The sequence below is a fragment of the Cavia porcellus genome, unplaced genomic scaffold, assembly GCF_034190915.1.
Source record: "Cavia porcellus strain 051 isolate PalLab524CR breed Dunkin Hartley unplaced genomic scaffold, mCavPor4.1 scaffold_23, whole genome shotgun sequence".
NCBI lineage: Eukaryota > Metazoa > Chordata > Mammalia > Rodentia > Caviidae > Cavia > Cavia porcellus.
Genome location: NW_026947506.1, coordinates 5,420,052 through 5,436,500, shown reverse-complemented (window position 1 = coordinate 5,436,500; position 16,449 = coordinate 5,420,052).

Genomic DNA, 16,449 nt, shown 5'->3' with positions numbered 1-16,449 from the left:
ATAAATGGTTGTCCCTCACCATGGGGCTGAGGTGGGCGTGGGGTCTGCTCCTCTCTCTGAAGCCCTCTCGGCCAGACAGGTCAGGCTCTGCCGGGGCCACCCAGGACAGGTGGCTTCTCTCAGAGAGTCTCTTTCTTCCTCTGGGCCCCCAGAGGAGAAGCAGCTCACTTTCTGCAGAAAGCAAGCTGCATATCTGATGGTCGGGAGCTCTGGGGCTCACTGGCTCTCTCAGAGCCTCCAGATTCTGTTTCAGTGCAGGAATCCCCCAGGCCCGTCAAAGTCCCCGGATAGACCCCAGAGGTATCAAGATCATGGCTGAGTCCATTTTTCCAGAATGGGGTTCATATGTTCCAATATATTCTTAAAGTTCTCTTTATTTCTCTAAACCACTACCCTTAAAGGCTGAGTCAAGCAAACCCCTGAACCCCACTTCCTTGGCAGTAGTGTTTAGATGTCCTGCTGTTTGGGGCTCCTCTGAGGTAGAAACCAAAATGGTAGCCAGCAGAGGAGAGGGGATGGGAAATGCGTGGTGGGTAGAGTCTTTGGGGCTTTGAGGTGATTACATGCCACTGGCAGGGCAGCCAGGAGAGGCACAGGTGTTGGGGTGCACAGGCCTTGGGGTGACATTGGTGCCTGACCCTGGCAGAAAAGGAGATGACCAAGACCAGGCAAAGGGACAGATATTGCAAGTGGCAAGGTCCAATCCGGATTCCCCTGCTGCTGCCACTGGAAGACAGGCTTTGGACACGGTCCTTTACTCCAGTGAGTCTCACCACCTCATTCACGTGAGTGACACTGTCTCTGTGCTATTTGTGGGCATCCAGTGAGTCATCCTGACAGTAGCTGGGCTTAGTCGAGCGCTGACTGCCTGTGTCACCTGGGTAGGTGCCACCATCACCGTGCACGCGAGCTGATGAGGAAGAGGAGGTAGAGAAGTTGGGTGATTCACTTTCGAGGTCTGTGAGCTCCGTGGCAACAACTAAATGCTTCTTACAGCCGAAATGTTTCTCACAGTTCCGGTCCCCAAGACCACGGTGCTGGCTCTGGGTCTACTGAGTGCTCACCTCCTGGCTCACTGATGGTGTCTCCTCGTGATGTCTCCTCATAGAGAAAGGGACACCGCAGCGCTCTGGTGCCTCTTTAGTAACAGTACAAATCCCATTTGTGTCCTGAGCATCTTGAGAAGGCCTCACCTCCTAATGTCATTGCCTGTGGCAGGTGAGGGTGTCATTGACCTTTGAATCTGGAGTGGACACACACACTTGGACCGCAGCACCTGGGACCTGGGCTGTCCAGCTGTCCAAGTGGAGCGCAGATGCCCTACTTTCCATACGCGGGCTCAGCACTGGGCCCGGGGAAGGTGAGTGTTTTCTGTTTTTCTAGGTCTGGCCGTCTAGGCTCAGGGAGCAGGAGACGGATTGGTGTCACGTCAGTAAGTGCTTGGCATTTTGCAGGGGACCTTATCCCTCTGGTTTGCAATGATGAGAAGGAATTCACAGGGCTCTCTGTGACCCACAATTGCTAGAATGAAGTTTTCCTGGCTCCTGAGCTGCTCTCTTCTGACGCCTGGACCTTTTGTGGAAACTCCACAGATCCCAAAGGCCAGAGCTGATTTCAGACAAAGCCACGCTTGCCTTTCCTTCACAGAAGACAGGCAGCTGCCTTTCCTGCATTGGGGTGGAGCCAAAGACATCTCCATGGCGGAGGGCAGAGTGGCTGAGTGCTCATTCAGAAGATGAGCCTGGGCTACACAGAACTGGCTTAAAATCCTGTTTCCTGTTTGCTACTCACTACGTGGGCACCATCTCCAAGTGTCTTCTTTGTGCTCTCAGCTGCAGGATGCAGCCTGAGTCCTGAGCTCTTTGTGGGGATCAGGGATGAGGCAGGTAAGGCGCCTTTGCAAATACGCTCACCAGTGGCTCTTCTGTGATTCACACAACTACAGCATCCCGATTCGGGATGAGGTGCTCAGGTTTTCAGCTGAGCCGTCTCATCTGTGGCATGAGGCAGAGGGGAGCAGCGTCGCCCTTCATGTCCCCAGAACTTGCAGGCTTGGTTTGCGCCCCATTCTCCTATCCGGCGCCCGAAGTGCTGGCAGCCCTCACCTCTGTTCCTTAACAAGACCCGCTCAGGTAATAATTCTGACTGTTCCCGGAAAATGAAGGAAAGGAGGCTGACTTAGCAGGAGAGGGGTGATTTGATTGTGAGCTGTCAGTCAACCCCCATCAACGTCCAGGCAAGAAGGAGCCGATTTTTGGAGGAGCAGCATCTCCTAAGCAGATGGAGGCTCTGATGCGGCCTCTGGAGTACGGTGGCAGGGGTAAGGTTCCTGGTCGTGCAAGCTGTAAATGACATGCCTTGATAGCTTCCCGGGGTGGCATCTCTAGTTCTTAAACTGGGCCCAACTTCTTTGTGTTTCACGGGCAAAGTAATGCATGTTTTGTGAGCCAGTGCTAAGAACAGGTATTCCGTGTGAGTGCTGTCACTTCTGCCTCTAGTTGAGGCCTGCAGCCCACAGTGGTTGAATCTTATTCTGTCAGCAATTTGTCATGTGGACCGACAAAGCTATCTCACGGAGAAGGTGCTTGTTGCACTCGGGAGAAACTGACAGCGCGGACTGGGATATCAGTGAGGACCTGCACGGTGAGACAGAGACAGCACGCTGACACTGAAGGGTTTGAAGGGAGAGACGGTTTGCAAAGATTCGCACAGGGGAAGAAAATCACAGGGGAGCAGAGGCGCCTGCTAGAGGCAGCAGTAGCCCCTTGTTGGCACCGCAAGGCCCAGGAGGGCAGGAGGAGGTGGTGGGTCTTCTAACTGTGCGAAGGCTGCTTGGCCGGAGCCCAATCCTGAGGCGGCACCAGGGAGGAGCCTCCCAATGAAGACCCCCAAGCAGCGAGCTGGGGGGCAGGCACATGGGTGTCCTGGACTCAGCCTCTAATCTCCCGCTGATCCCGAGAGCACAGAGCAGAGTGTCCACTGGGCAGCTGTGTGATCAGGGTGGAAAAGAGTGGGAATGGGGCTGGTGACGGGGAAGAAATCAGATGTAATAGTGCGGGGTGCAGGCGGAGCGAAAGGCGTCTCACAGGGGTTCCCGTGGATTTTTTAAATCTAAATTTTTATTTTGTAAGTACATGTGTGGTGTCCATAATGATTATATTCACTGTGGGAAGTTGGTATATATATGGGACATTTGGTCACCTCTTAGGAAAATTAACCCATTCTTTCCTCGGGACATTAAGAAATCTCTTCTTGGTAAAGGCAGAGAATGAGAGTTAGGTGTATAAGTGATTTCCCCGAGCTCGTGACGCTTGTCCCTGAGCCTGAGCATGGCTCAAGTCTCCCTGCTCTGGTTGTCTGATGTTCTCCGAGGCTATAGACATGACAGCTGGTCACCCTCAGGTCTGGTCTCAGCCAACGGTGACCACAAGCTTGAGGTAAACCAAGGCAGAGCGAGGTGTGTGACATCCATTGAGAAAGCACTTGTCTGCCCTGTCACAGTTTGGGCACATGACTGCATCCTGCCAAACCCTAATGTGGTTTCAGGCTGGCGGCGGTGTGTGTGTTTGTGTGTGTGTGTGTGTGTGTGTGTGTGTGTGTGTGTGTGTGTGTTTTCTGCATGGATCCCCAAAAAGTGCCAAGGCACGGAGCTGCACATGAATCAGTGTGTCCTGATTAGAAGTCAGATTCTGCTGTTCCCTAGGCGTGTGACTGTAAGATTGTCCCTTAACCTCGCCATCTTCAGCTACTGTGTAAAGTCTATATGATAAAGACAGTAATTCTACCTCAAAGGATGAATTCAGAAAACTTGGAATAGAGCACCTCTTACAGGCATGAGTGTCTGGGGGCATGGTAAGCCCTCAATCGACGATCAGCATTCGTGTAGGTGATACAGCCAGGAAGGGTCCAACCATGCGGCCATGGGTTTAACACATAATCTTTAAAAAACTCTGAAATACACGCAGAAAAGGGCACAAATCATAAGCATACACCTCAATTCATTTTAAGGGGATAAATGCGATTCTATTGCCCTAAGCCAAAACAAGAAAACAAAAATGACCAATGTTCTGAGGGCCCTGTTGGGCACCCCAAACCTCCATGGCTCCAAGGTACTGCTTTTGTAAGTCTTAAATCCATTCCACCCACTTTTGAAAGAGATGGGAATGGGATCAACTGAATTTTTTTCATTCAGATTGGACTCAAGGGATTTATCTACATTTTTGTATGAGGTTCACTTCCACTGCTATAGAGTATTTTCCTGAATGTGTATGTCACAGTTTGTATATTCCAATATTGGTAGACTTTGGATTGCTTTCATTGTGGGTTGTTACCAACAGGGTCTCACTGAGCATGCTCTGTGTGTGTGTGCTAATGGGCGCCTTTATGTTGGATTTCTGAGCCGTTGACATGCACAAGTCCTGTTCTTGGTAGACACCACTGAAAAGCATTCAGAAACGTTGTGATGTTTTGCACACCTTACTTGCAGTGTTTGAGAACTGTAATTGTCCCACATCTTCACTGTGCTGCTCAGCCCCGATTGCCAGTTGGGCTAAGAGATTCCTGGAAACGTGACTGGACATAAGGGCACTCACCTCATCCACTGAGGAGCTCACGTTGAAATGTGCTGCTTGGAAATGGGGCTGACGGGGGAAGTGGGTCATGGAGGTGCACCTTTGGTGGCTCTGTCTGGTCTCTGGTCTCCTCCTCTTGGCTCTTTCCAGTCTTCCCTGATTCCTGGCTCCCAGGACATGGGTCTTTCCTCCACCACACTCCTTCAGCATGAAGTCCCAGCCTTGGACCCAGGTAACCATGGACTTAACCCTCTGAAACCATAAGGCAGAATAAAACTCTCCTCCTTTATGTCATGTGTGTAGATATTTAATCCCCACAACAGAAAGGTGATTAACATACTCACCAACACTGGTATCATCCTTTACTTGCATTTTCAGTCATTCTAGTGGGAATGCAGCCTACCTCACTGTTTTTGAGTTACATTTGTTGAGCGTTACTTAGGTGCCTTTTGCATCTTTATTACACTATGGTCCCCTGTGTCACACGTCTCTTCCATCCATGGTTTACCTTCTCAGCACATTCCATTTCTGTAGCTTTGGATGAACAGCAGTGTGATTTAGCTGGACGTTCAGGTTCACGTGTGAAGTTTGCACCTTTACTGTGCCGTGCTTGGGTGTAGCTTTCTTTGAATTTCTCATGCTTGGGGTTTTGGGAATTCTGAATCTACCCATTGTCGTCTCTTAGTTTTGGTAAAATGTCACACTGTCTTTTCTTTCCTGTTGTACCCTCTGTTTGTTTTCAGGCTTTTTCTTTTAAAACCATGGCATATAATTCCCCTAGCTTATTTGCTGTGTTTTCTATTTTTCTTTTTATCTGCTTTCTTTAGCCTACTTACCTTTCACAACATTATTATATCTTTTTTCCCTTGTTCAGTGTTTAGATCATCTAAAGATCTGTCCTTTAAAACTTCTAAGTGTCAGCTATGTTTCAAAATTTTTGTTAATTTTCACCACACAGACACACACACACACACACACACACACACACACACACACACAAATATTCTTACACAAATAATCACCAACTCTTCAAGAGCACTTTTAGGCTCACAACACAGGTGTGTGGGAAGCACGGAGGACCCGCAGGTACCGAGGGCTCAAGTTCCCCCGCCGTCAGGTTCCATTATTTGAGCTGTAGCTTCACTGCAACTGAGGAGCCCGTACCACCGCGGCGTTAGCCTCCAGCTCATGGCTTGCGCTGCGTTCTGCTCTTGCTGTTGGCTTTTCTGTGACCCGGCAAATGCATAACACCATATGTTTTACTCCACCCTATGCTCCTGCAACAAAGGTTGAAGCTGCATAATTAGTAAATAACAGAAATCGCTCACACTTTGGGAGGTTGGGAAGCGGAGATCAGGAGGTTCTGTCCGGTTGTGGCTTCTGTGTGGGTCCGTCGTGGTGCCTTGTTTCAGCACCGTTCCAGAGGGAGGAACTCCGTGTCTTCATGTGGACGAGAGAACTGGACACTGTTGGGAACCTTCCGTGTAAGACCTTTCATCCTGGTCACAAGAGAAGAACGCTTCACATCCTAATCACTGGTGCACGTCTTGCCTCTAAGAACCTTTGCGCTGCTCATCAACTTTCACAGCTACTTTTTTTTCTTTTGAGATATGGTCTCACTACGTGCTTCCTGGTGGCCTTGAACTTATTAATGCAGTCTGGCCTCAAACTCTTAGCGATCCTCTTGCCTCAGCCTCCTAAGTGCTGAGATTCAAGGCATGAGTTACTCTGCTCAGCTCAACACCTAAATGTTGGTGGTGACACATTCAAACAAAAGCAACATAAATCCATCACGTTAGTATCACAGAAAATAGCATTTCTCACCCCAAAAGTCCTCTATGCTCTTAGTATTCACCCGGCTCCCACCTTGTGGCAAGCACTGATCTTTCTAATCTACAAAGTTTTACCTTTTTCCCAATGTCACGCTGGTGGACTCAGACAGCACATAGTTTTTTCAGATTATTTTCTTTCACTTGGTGATATGTGTTCTGTTCCTTCCCTGTGTTTCCTTTCCTTGGTAGATCATTTTGTTTTAGCACAGAGTAAATTCCAAGGTCTGCAGGTGCCACGACCATTTCTCCATTTGCCCCTGAAGAACATCTGGATGCCTCTAGGTTTGGGCATTTATGAATAAGCTGCTATAGCCATCCATGCATAGGCTTTTGTGGACATTTAGTGTTCAGTTCATGTGAATAAATACCAGCAGGCGGGATTTCTGTATCATTGATAAGACTTTAATTTGGTCAGAAATTGCCAGACCACCTTGGCAATGCCAGACTGCCTCAGTGAATGAGGATTTCTGTCCCTCCACATTCGTGGCATCAGTGTCTTGGATTTTGGCCACATTAGTGTAGGAGTAGTGGTATCTATCTCACTGGTGCACCGGTGTGTTAATAGACAGTGCTTGAATGGAACATGACATAGGGCATCTTGTCACATATTTTTTGCCATCTGTTGTTTGATAAGGTGTGTTTTGAGGTGAATTTATTGTTGTCTTAAAGTTTTGGCTTCTCATTGTTGACTTTAAAAGTTCTTGATATAATTTCAAAAACAACCTTATGTCAGCTGTGTCTGTCTGTTGCATATTGTCCTTTCAATATCAGCCCTGTCCTCTCTTGGATTTTCTAAATTGAGAAGCATTTCATCTATGAAGAAGGCATTCAAATATTTTTTCAGATTTGTATAGACGATGGTACATTAGTTCAAGAACTTACTTTGATTTTAGAAAAGCTGCTCACATATGTGTTTGTGTGGGAAAGATGGCCTTAGTTGTGTTTGTCACCTGATGCAGAATTTTCAAACCAAACATTTTACTGAACACTTCTGTTTGTGGGCCACATTGTCTGCAAGCCAAAATGTATGGGAACCAGTGTCACCCGGCCCCTTAGTTGCTTTTCCTGTCTTATTGCATTAGCTTGTCTTACTGTATTGTTTGTAACAACGTTGAAGCAGAATAGTGGAAGTGGGCAACCTCGCCTCTTTCCTGCTCATAGTGAAAAAAAAATACTAGTAGTTGCTTACAATCAGATGTAATGCTGTGAGTGTTTTGCGTATGTTCTTTGATATAGTGAAAAAGTTCCCTTCTGTTTCTAATGCACTGCAAATGTTAATTATCAACGGGTCTTGGATTTCCTCAGCTGCTTTTCCTACATGTGTTGATGTGATCAGATGCTTATCTTTACTTTGCCTAATGCTATAAAGGATTATATTGATCTTTGCAAATGAATGAGCCTTTCACACCTGAAATAGATACCACCTCAGCATGGTATATGATTTTTATAGGTTATTGAACTCAGTTTATTAAGCTTTAGAGGAGATTTGTATCCATTATTCTGTAGGTTTGTTTTGATGTTCTATATTTGGGGAAGTTATTAATTATTGGTTGAATTCTTTAGCAGATATGGGTACACTCAATTTGTCTGCTTTCTTTGTATGAGTTTTGGAAGACTGACCTAGGCTATTCATTTTGTGGGCATAGAGTTGTTCATTTTTGATGTTAGCAACTTTTACCTTTTAATTTTTCTTAGCCTGACTACAGGCTTATCGATTGTACTTATCTTTTCTGAAAATCAGGGTTTGGTTTTGTTGATTTTCTCTACTGATGTCCTGTTTTGTTTTGTTTTTGTACCAGGAATCGAACTCAAGACTCTGCACTTGCCAGGCAGGTGCTTGTACCACTGAGCTATATACCCAGCCCCTGACGTCCTGTTGTTTATTTTATTGATGTCTGTTTGATTTTTATCACTTGTCTCTGTATCCCTCTCCTCTGTCTCCTCCCCCTCTTCCCTCTCCCTCTCCCTCTATTCCCCCTCTCTCCTTCTCCTCTTCTTCCTTCTCTTCCTCTCTCTTCTTTAGGGGGTTCTGGAGATTAAATCCAGGTAGTGTTGAGCTATCTCCCTCTTTATAATTTTACGGTGAGACAGGTCTCATTACTTCCTGAGCTGCCCTTGAACTTGGGGCCTTCCTACCTCAGCCTCCTGAGAACCTGGGATGACAGGCCTGTCATTCCATGCCTGGCTATTTTCTTCTTACTATTGAGTTTGATTTGCTCTTATTTTTTTCTAGTTTGTATTAGATGGATTCTTGTCACTGTGCCCAAATGCCAGACATATACAGGTTGAAGAAAAAACTTCACAGAGAGGCCAGGGACAGAATATACCCTTCCAGGCTGTGCCTCCTATGACCCAATCCTCCAACCAGCCTCACCTCCCAGCAGCACATTGAGCTGGGAGCTCAGCCCTGGATTAAGGCCCCGGGGGGGGGCAGCACCCCATGATCTGATTATCTCCCCAAAGGCCCGCCTTCGCGTGCATGAGTCTTGGGAGAGTAGGTTTTTCATGTTTCCTGTTTCCTCACTTCTAATATGCACATCCATCATGTACACAGACATATTCAAAATCACTGTTTTTGCTACTTGCTGACAATTCTGATAAAATGTAGTTCAAAATATTTCCAAATGTCTCTCAATATTTGTTCACTGACCCATATGCTGTTTAGAACTGTGCTCAATTTCTAGGCACTTGGGAGGTTTCTGCTCCCTTCCTGCTGCTGATTTCTAGTGTCATCCTGTTGTCATCTGAGAACATCGTACGATTTCCAGGCTTTACTTTTCAAAAGTCTTGTTTATTTATGAGCCCAGATGTGGTCTAGTTTTGGTGACCGTTGTGTGAGAGCTTGGGAAGAATCCACATGCTGCTCTCTGAGGATGAAACAGTTCCTAGATGTGGGTTACAGGTCCCCAGCTGAGGGGAGCATTGATTTTACCTCCTTTACTATTGAGCTGCACCCTACTGGGCCTGCCCATTTCTGATGAAGCAGGATATACCAGAGGCTCAGCTTTCCCCAGCAAGCGCGGGCGCTGCATTGTTAGGTGCAGGCACACTCAGGACCACCATGTGCTGCTTTGTGTTTTTGTATTTAAGGTCTCTTCTAGACAACAGAAAACTGGATCTTGTTTGTGACTTTCTTTTAATTATGCAGATTGCTCATGCTCCCAGTGATTGCTGAAGTAGTTAAATTAATGTTTGCTCTGTTTTCGATGGTTTTGATTTGTTGCCTTTCCTCTTTTTTTCATTGACTTTCATGATTTTCCTGACTTTTGTGGTTTTACATGAGCATTTATATAAATCCCATTTTCTCTTCCTTTCTTTGCTTTTTCTTCTCTTTTATCCCTTCCTTCTTGATGTCATGGTACTGAGAATTGGAACCGTGGCCTTTGCACTGAGCCATGTCACCAGTCCAACTTAATTAGTTAATGAATTACTTTGGAGACGGGGTTGCACTAAGTTGCCCTGGTAGGACTTGAACTTGTGATCCTCCTGCGTCAGCCTCCCATGTGTGCCTGTGCTCAAGTTTTCTCTTTTTTCTTATTGTAGCATTTACGTTTCCTGTTTCACTTTCGTAGTGGTTGCCCTAGAATTTATGGTATACATTTACATCTAATACAAGCAAATTTCCAAACCAAATAACATTATACCCACTTGAAATGTCGGAGCGAGTAGCTTCTAGTAATGAAAAATTCCAAATTTCACCTTTTTTGCAGCATTTCCGCACACGTTTCATTTTTATGTAAGGTGTAATCATCAAAAGCACGGCTGTGGTTATTTTGTACAAAATGTGGTCTGTTAGATCAGTGGAGAACAGGAAGACTGGAAGGTTTTATTACACCTTTGCCCGTTCACCTCGTGATCTCCGGTTGTTTACAGATCTGAACTGGCTCACCCACATCTCTTCCTCTCTCTCTGGAGAACCCCTTTGACATTTCTTCCATCTCCTGGAAACAGCCCCTCAGTTTTTGTGTGAGGAGGTTTTCATCTCTCCTGCACTTTGGAAAGGTGATTTTGCTGCACTCTGAAGTCTGGGCTGGTGGATTTCTCCTCTCAAGCCTCTACATACTTGCCTCTGCTCAGGCTTGCACAGTTTCTGAGGACACGCGGGATGCGATCCAAGCAGCAAATTCTGTTTGCTGTTCTGTAAGGATGGCGCTTCTTTAGTTCTCAACTCTTATCCTTCGAGTATTTCTTCTATGCCTGTCTGTCTTTCTGGTCCTGTCACACATTTGCTATAGCTTTGGTAATTGTTCCGAAGCTCTTGGCTGTGATATTCCATTTTTTCTGCCTTTCCCTCTCTACTTTCTAGTTGTGGGTGTTTCTTTGACATCTCAAACTCACAGATTCTCTTTCCTCAGTCCTATGCCATCTACGAATGAGCTTATCAAATGGATTCTTCATTCCTGTTATAATTTGGGGGTCTCTATCATTTCTTTTTGAATTTTTTTTTTTTTTTTTTTTTGGTACCGGGGATTGAACTCACGACCTCACACTTGCCAGGCAGGCGCTTATGCCACTGAGCTAAATCCCTGGCCCTCTTTTGAATCTTAACATTCCATCTCCCCGTCTACATTGCCCCTCTCTTCTTGCTTGCTGTCTGTGTTTTCTGCAGGAATTTCTGGTATGAATCACAGCAGCTTCCCCTTCCAGGTCTGAGAATCCCAACGTCCCTGCCACAGGAAAGTCTGGTTCCAGGGCTCGCTCTGTCTCTTAATGTCATGTTGCTGGCCTTCGTATGTCTTTGGAATTTCTTTTTTGTGAGTGTGCCATGTTGTACTCAATCCAAAGGGCTTGAGGAAATAGATCCCTGGTAATTTGGTAAGGAGAAGGGAGGCATTTAATAGTCCTCCTAGGAGTACAGTCTCCTTTTTCAGGAGCCAGATTCCCTTGGCTGTGAATGTTAGCCACCCGCCCCATCTCAGGAGACACAGACAGGCCACCACCAAAGAGGAACTCCAGCCAGGAATTTCCTTCCTCCGACTAAATTCTGACAAACCCCTCTTAAATGCTTTGATACAGTAGTTCACCTTGACTGTGGGCTTACAGGAGAACAGAATTTTCTGACACTTTTCTGAATGGTTACTTCTCTCCTCCCAGTGCTAGAAACCTGGAAGTGGTTTTCTGTGCTATTCATTTTGAGAACCAGACAGCGTTCTGGAGGTAAACTCACCCTGAATGAGACCACCTTCCTGGTCTTCCCTCCCTGAAGCTCCTTACGCTCAGCTCAGCTCGGAGACGTCCTCATGAGGCCTCCAGCAACTCACCAGGTCAGTGTGGCTTTTCCCGCCCTGGACCCTGGTGCTCATTCCCACAGAGATTTCCGCATGCAGTGTCTCTCCCTGTAAGTCACGAGTCTCTGTATGCACTGCTTTGTCTCTAGAATTTTCTGTCTAGGAAGTGGCCCTGCGAGCTCACTCTGATGGATCCCAGCAGACTTGATTTTTGTGGGTATTTTCCTTGTGGCTAAGGTGGGCTCGTATGCCACACTGGAAACCAACAGAAGTTATTCTGTGTGTGTGCACCTAGAATTTTACTCAGAATTGGACACCGTGTATTGAAAATTATGGAGACACAAAATGATGTATCACCTTATTAGAGATAATTTACTCTCTCCTACAGCAGGCAACTACAATGAGACAAATAACCTCAGTCACCAGACTGGAACTGACCGGAGCCTACATTTCGCTGTTCCTGAAACCGTCTGCTTGTGATCTGTCCACCCTCCAGGCTGCTGCCCTCCTGAGATCAAAGGGAAACCTGTTATGGGTAGCAGGATCCCTGCTTACGGTGCGGTCTCATCCTGAGTTTTTCTCCACAGCACAGCGAAGTGACCAAACACTCTGCTACATTTTTAGCTCGCCCCCTTTTGCTTCTTAGTCTCTGTTTCTACACAATTTAAAAATGACCTAATTCCTCAGTAGGAAAAAGATGCATAATATAATTCTCACTTCGCTGTGTTCTGCTTTTCTCCAGGAGTTTGGTTCCCTGAGGTCTGAATGCGGTGTGTGACCTCTAACTCTGATATGTCAACTTCCTTGGAGTAAGAACCACCCAGCAGGTCCGTGAAGCACACGCAGCTGTGTCTGGGTGGCCTTGGCAGTGTGACCTTGAGATCTGCCCACAATCCGGCTTCTTTCTCTCTGGCACTCCTCCCCTGTCCCGCCTCCTGGCTTCCATGAACCCAGTATCTTTGGTCTTCCATGCCTTTCCTCTCTGATGAGAACCAGCTGACCATGGCTTGAATTCCTGAAACCGTGAGCCTCATTAACCCTCCTCCTGTAAGCTGTGGGTGCTGGTATTGTTTCTCAGTGACAGAAACCTGGCCAGCCTAAACTATTTTTGTTTCCCCAGATCTGTTTAGTTAACGGTCTGTTTGGGGTTCTGCTCCACTTTTTGGCTGGCTTCTCAGTTCCGGGATGAGAAGTCCTGACCACAGGTGGAGCCCCTCCTGCAGGACTCCTAGGACAATGGCCCTCAAGTTCTGGCTCTTTCAGACACTTCCTATGCACAGATGTTTCTTGGATTTTATTCAGCATTTCTAGTTGTTATTCTTGGAAATACCAGTCTTCATAGGCAGAAATGGAAGTCCTGGGGCTCCTTACTTGTAAGAAGCGGAAGTGGCAGGCTGGGGCCACCGTGGGGTGAGGTGAGGGGATTAGAGAATCCTGGAAAACTCCCAGGAGGGCAGTCTTTTCCGTGAAAATTATGAGATGGCCAACTTTGACAGGTGAGGAGGTTGCGCTTCCCTGCAGATCAGAATCATCTGTAATATCTTATTTGAAAAAAATGAGCTGACCCCGCACGATCCTGAGTGCCACCCCCAGGAGAGCGAGGCAGCCGAGCTCGCTATCAAGCGGTTGTGGAGAGGCAGCCTTCGGAGCACGCATGGGCTACAAAAAATTCCCTGCAAAAGCTCCAGGGGAAAGCATTAACCCCCGGGCCGGGGTGGCTGCAAAGTTAGTGGTGTGCTGGTGCCTGATTCCACCTGCTCACAAGAGCGCACTGCGTGTGCCTCTCTCCAGCTCTATGTTTAGTGACATATGAGGAGGAACATGAGACTGGTTATGTGGGGAATATTTGCACCATGGAAATCACAAGCTCTATAAGGCAGAGCTTGTAGCTCAATGCCCAGCACCCAGCACCCACAGGAGACACATGGCAGAATGCTAGAACCAGTTTTCAAGGCCGGTAGGTCGTAGATTTTGGGGATTGACTCAATAATGAGCACCGTGTAAACTCCTTGTTTATGATCCATCATTCAACTCTCAAGGCCTCTAGAGCTCCTAGAGGCGGCGAGGTTTTATGTAACCTGCTTAAATCCACAGGGCGAGCTGGCTCAGGCCGATCCCTAAATCTTTGTTTCAATGCCACACTAAACATTCTTGCGCACAGCACGATCCGGGAGGGAGGGCAGGCTTTAGATGACAAGGACTGGCAGTCTTCCCGCGTCTGAACAATGGCCAATGCGGGGCGGCAGAAGCCAAGCTCTGGTGCTGGAACCAGGCACCTCTGGGGCGTACAGGAGAGATATGGGGAAAGCACCTGGGACCCTGCCACCGAGCAGGCCCAGCAGCAAAGCCACGGCGGGCACAGGGACAGTGTGAATCTCACGCCAGACAGAAGAGGGGCTGGAGTGCAGTCTGCTCCATGGCGATTTCCATAAGCCCGGGGACAGGTCTGTGTGCACATACACAGAGGCTGACTGTCTTCCCTCCCTGTTTTGGGGAGCTGCTTCTCTGAGGGCATTTCAGAGTGCCCCAGAGCCTCACAGAGAACCAGTCCGTCTTGTGTTGGATGAGGCTGGGAGATCTCAGGTGGGCAGATTACCTGGAAGGGCCTGGGACAGTGAGACAGATCACAGGCATAAATCAGGACACCTGCTTCTTCCTGGGATGCAGAGCTGCGTAGAAACTCGCTGTGGTGACACCAGAATAGGGGTGTGCTGACGTCATGATTGATCAGGGGTAGCCCCCAGTTATGCTCTCTGTTCAGGGGTGCTGTGGGGTCACTGTTGTGCTTCCATTCCCTGGAGCCTTAAGTGAGGATGGCAATCATGCAGGTGCTCTACCTACAAAGCATGCAAAGCTTAACTCCATGTGTCACGTTGGCTGGAGTCATTGCTCTCAGCTATTTGGCCTGGAACCGTCACACTGAGGTCTAGACATCTCTGTTTCAAACCAATAGAATTGGAGGAGAGAAGATTTATATCTATAGCCTGGACTGGCTTCGTCCAATCAGGAGACCATGAGAAGGAACCTGAAGAGGTCTCTGGAAGAGGGACCGCTGTCTTTAGATTGACTTTGGATTTGAGCTGCAACACCATCTCTGCAGGTCTCCAGCCTCCCGTAATGTGCAGAGAGCAAACACCGAAGCCTCCATGACCGTGTGAGCCAGGTCCTTGAGATGAGTAAACAGTAAGCATCTGACAAGTGCACATGCACTTCTGTGGCTGTTTCTCCAGCGGACTCTGACGGTTAGACTTTCAGGGCAGCTGTGAAAGGCTGTAAATTGGAGGTGGGGCCCTTGGTTCAATCTCCAGCACAACATCAACAAACAAAGCAGGAAAGAAGGATTGAAGGAAGGGAAGGGAAGGAGGAAGTTATGCAAGCATGATGACAGGACCACTGTTTTCCCTGAGCCTGGGAATTTGAGCGATGGCTGGTTAAACAGGGAGGCTGACCTGGGAGGCGCCCAGGAAGGTGTCGGGGCTGTGAGAGGACAGGAAACCGAACTCTGAGCCTCTGCAGCAGCAGGGGCATGAAAGCTCAAAGACGGATTGGCGAGCGCTGTGCTGGGCTGATTGTTCCTGTACCTGCTCTGCTCTCCTGGCTCTGAGCACACCCAGCACCACCTTCCTGGTTCCTAGACCCGGACCCTGGAGTGCAGAAATGAAAGCTCCAAAGCAGAGCGATTGCTGGCTTTTAAAAGTTATGATTACTAATCTCCAAGAAGCCTGGAGATCCTAGTGGGTGTCTGGGGCCCATTCTGTCTTTACGTCCCCCGGAATCTACTCACACTCGTGAAATGTATAACCATGCCTCCTCTCCCGCACTCAGTACTGGTTTTTTAAATGAAATGCTGCGTGTTTTGAGAAAATTGTTAATTCTCTTGGAGTTGTGAGATGCAAGAGATTCCCTGTTTAAGTTGTCTTGTTTTCTTCCAGTGACAATCTCCTACAAGATGCTGGTGCAGGACCACATTGGTGCAAGCCAGATGGAGCGTTCTTTACCCCGTGAGAGTCTTGGGGTGACCCTTTGTGGCCACCCCCACTCCCTCTGCACCTCCTTCGTTTCCGGCCGTCTCTGATTTGTTCTGTTTTCATCATTCTGAAATGCCAACTGTTTTCCAGCGTGGTTGGACCATGTTAACTCCCCACCAGCGGTGTAAGGCGGGTTCAGTTCCTCCATATCCTCGCTAACATCTGGTGTTATCACTGTAAAAATTTTAACTGTTTTGATAACCATCTGTAGCTGGTCTCTCAGTCTCATTTATTTGCATTCATTGATATTAAATATTTCTTCATGGGCTTGTTTGCCATCTGCGTCTTTTCTTTGGTGAAATGTCTCTTGCCTGTTTTCTGTACTTGGATTACTTTACGGCTCGGCTTTGAGAATTCTTTCCATATTTTACGTGCAATCATTTGTCAGCTAGGAGGTTTGTAGGAATGTCTGTAAGCTTCATCCTCTTCGCAGAGTTGTTATGTCTAAATTTTGATGAACTGCTATTATCCACACTTCTGTTTATAGACAGTGCTTCCGGGTCACATTCAGAATGCTTTGCCTATTTTGGGTCTCAAAGCCTCCTACTTTTTTAATGCTTTAGAATTCTCTAGAAGTTGTATAGTTTCACATTGTAGTTTGCCGACCATTTTTGAGTTACTTGTCATATAAAAAGCATGGATCAGGTTTTAGTCTTTCCCCTAAGGATGTGCACTGGTGCCACACCATTTCCTTAAAAGGCTGCCATGCCTTTGTACTTTTCTGTAGTGAGCAGGGCTCACTACAGTCTGTTTCCTGATTCCCTGTCCTCCATTCATGCAGGCAGCCCTT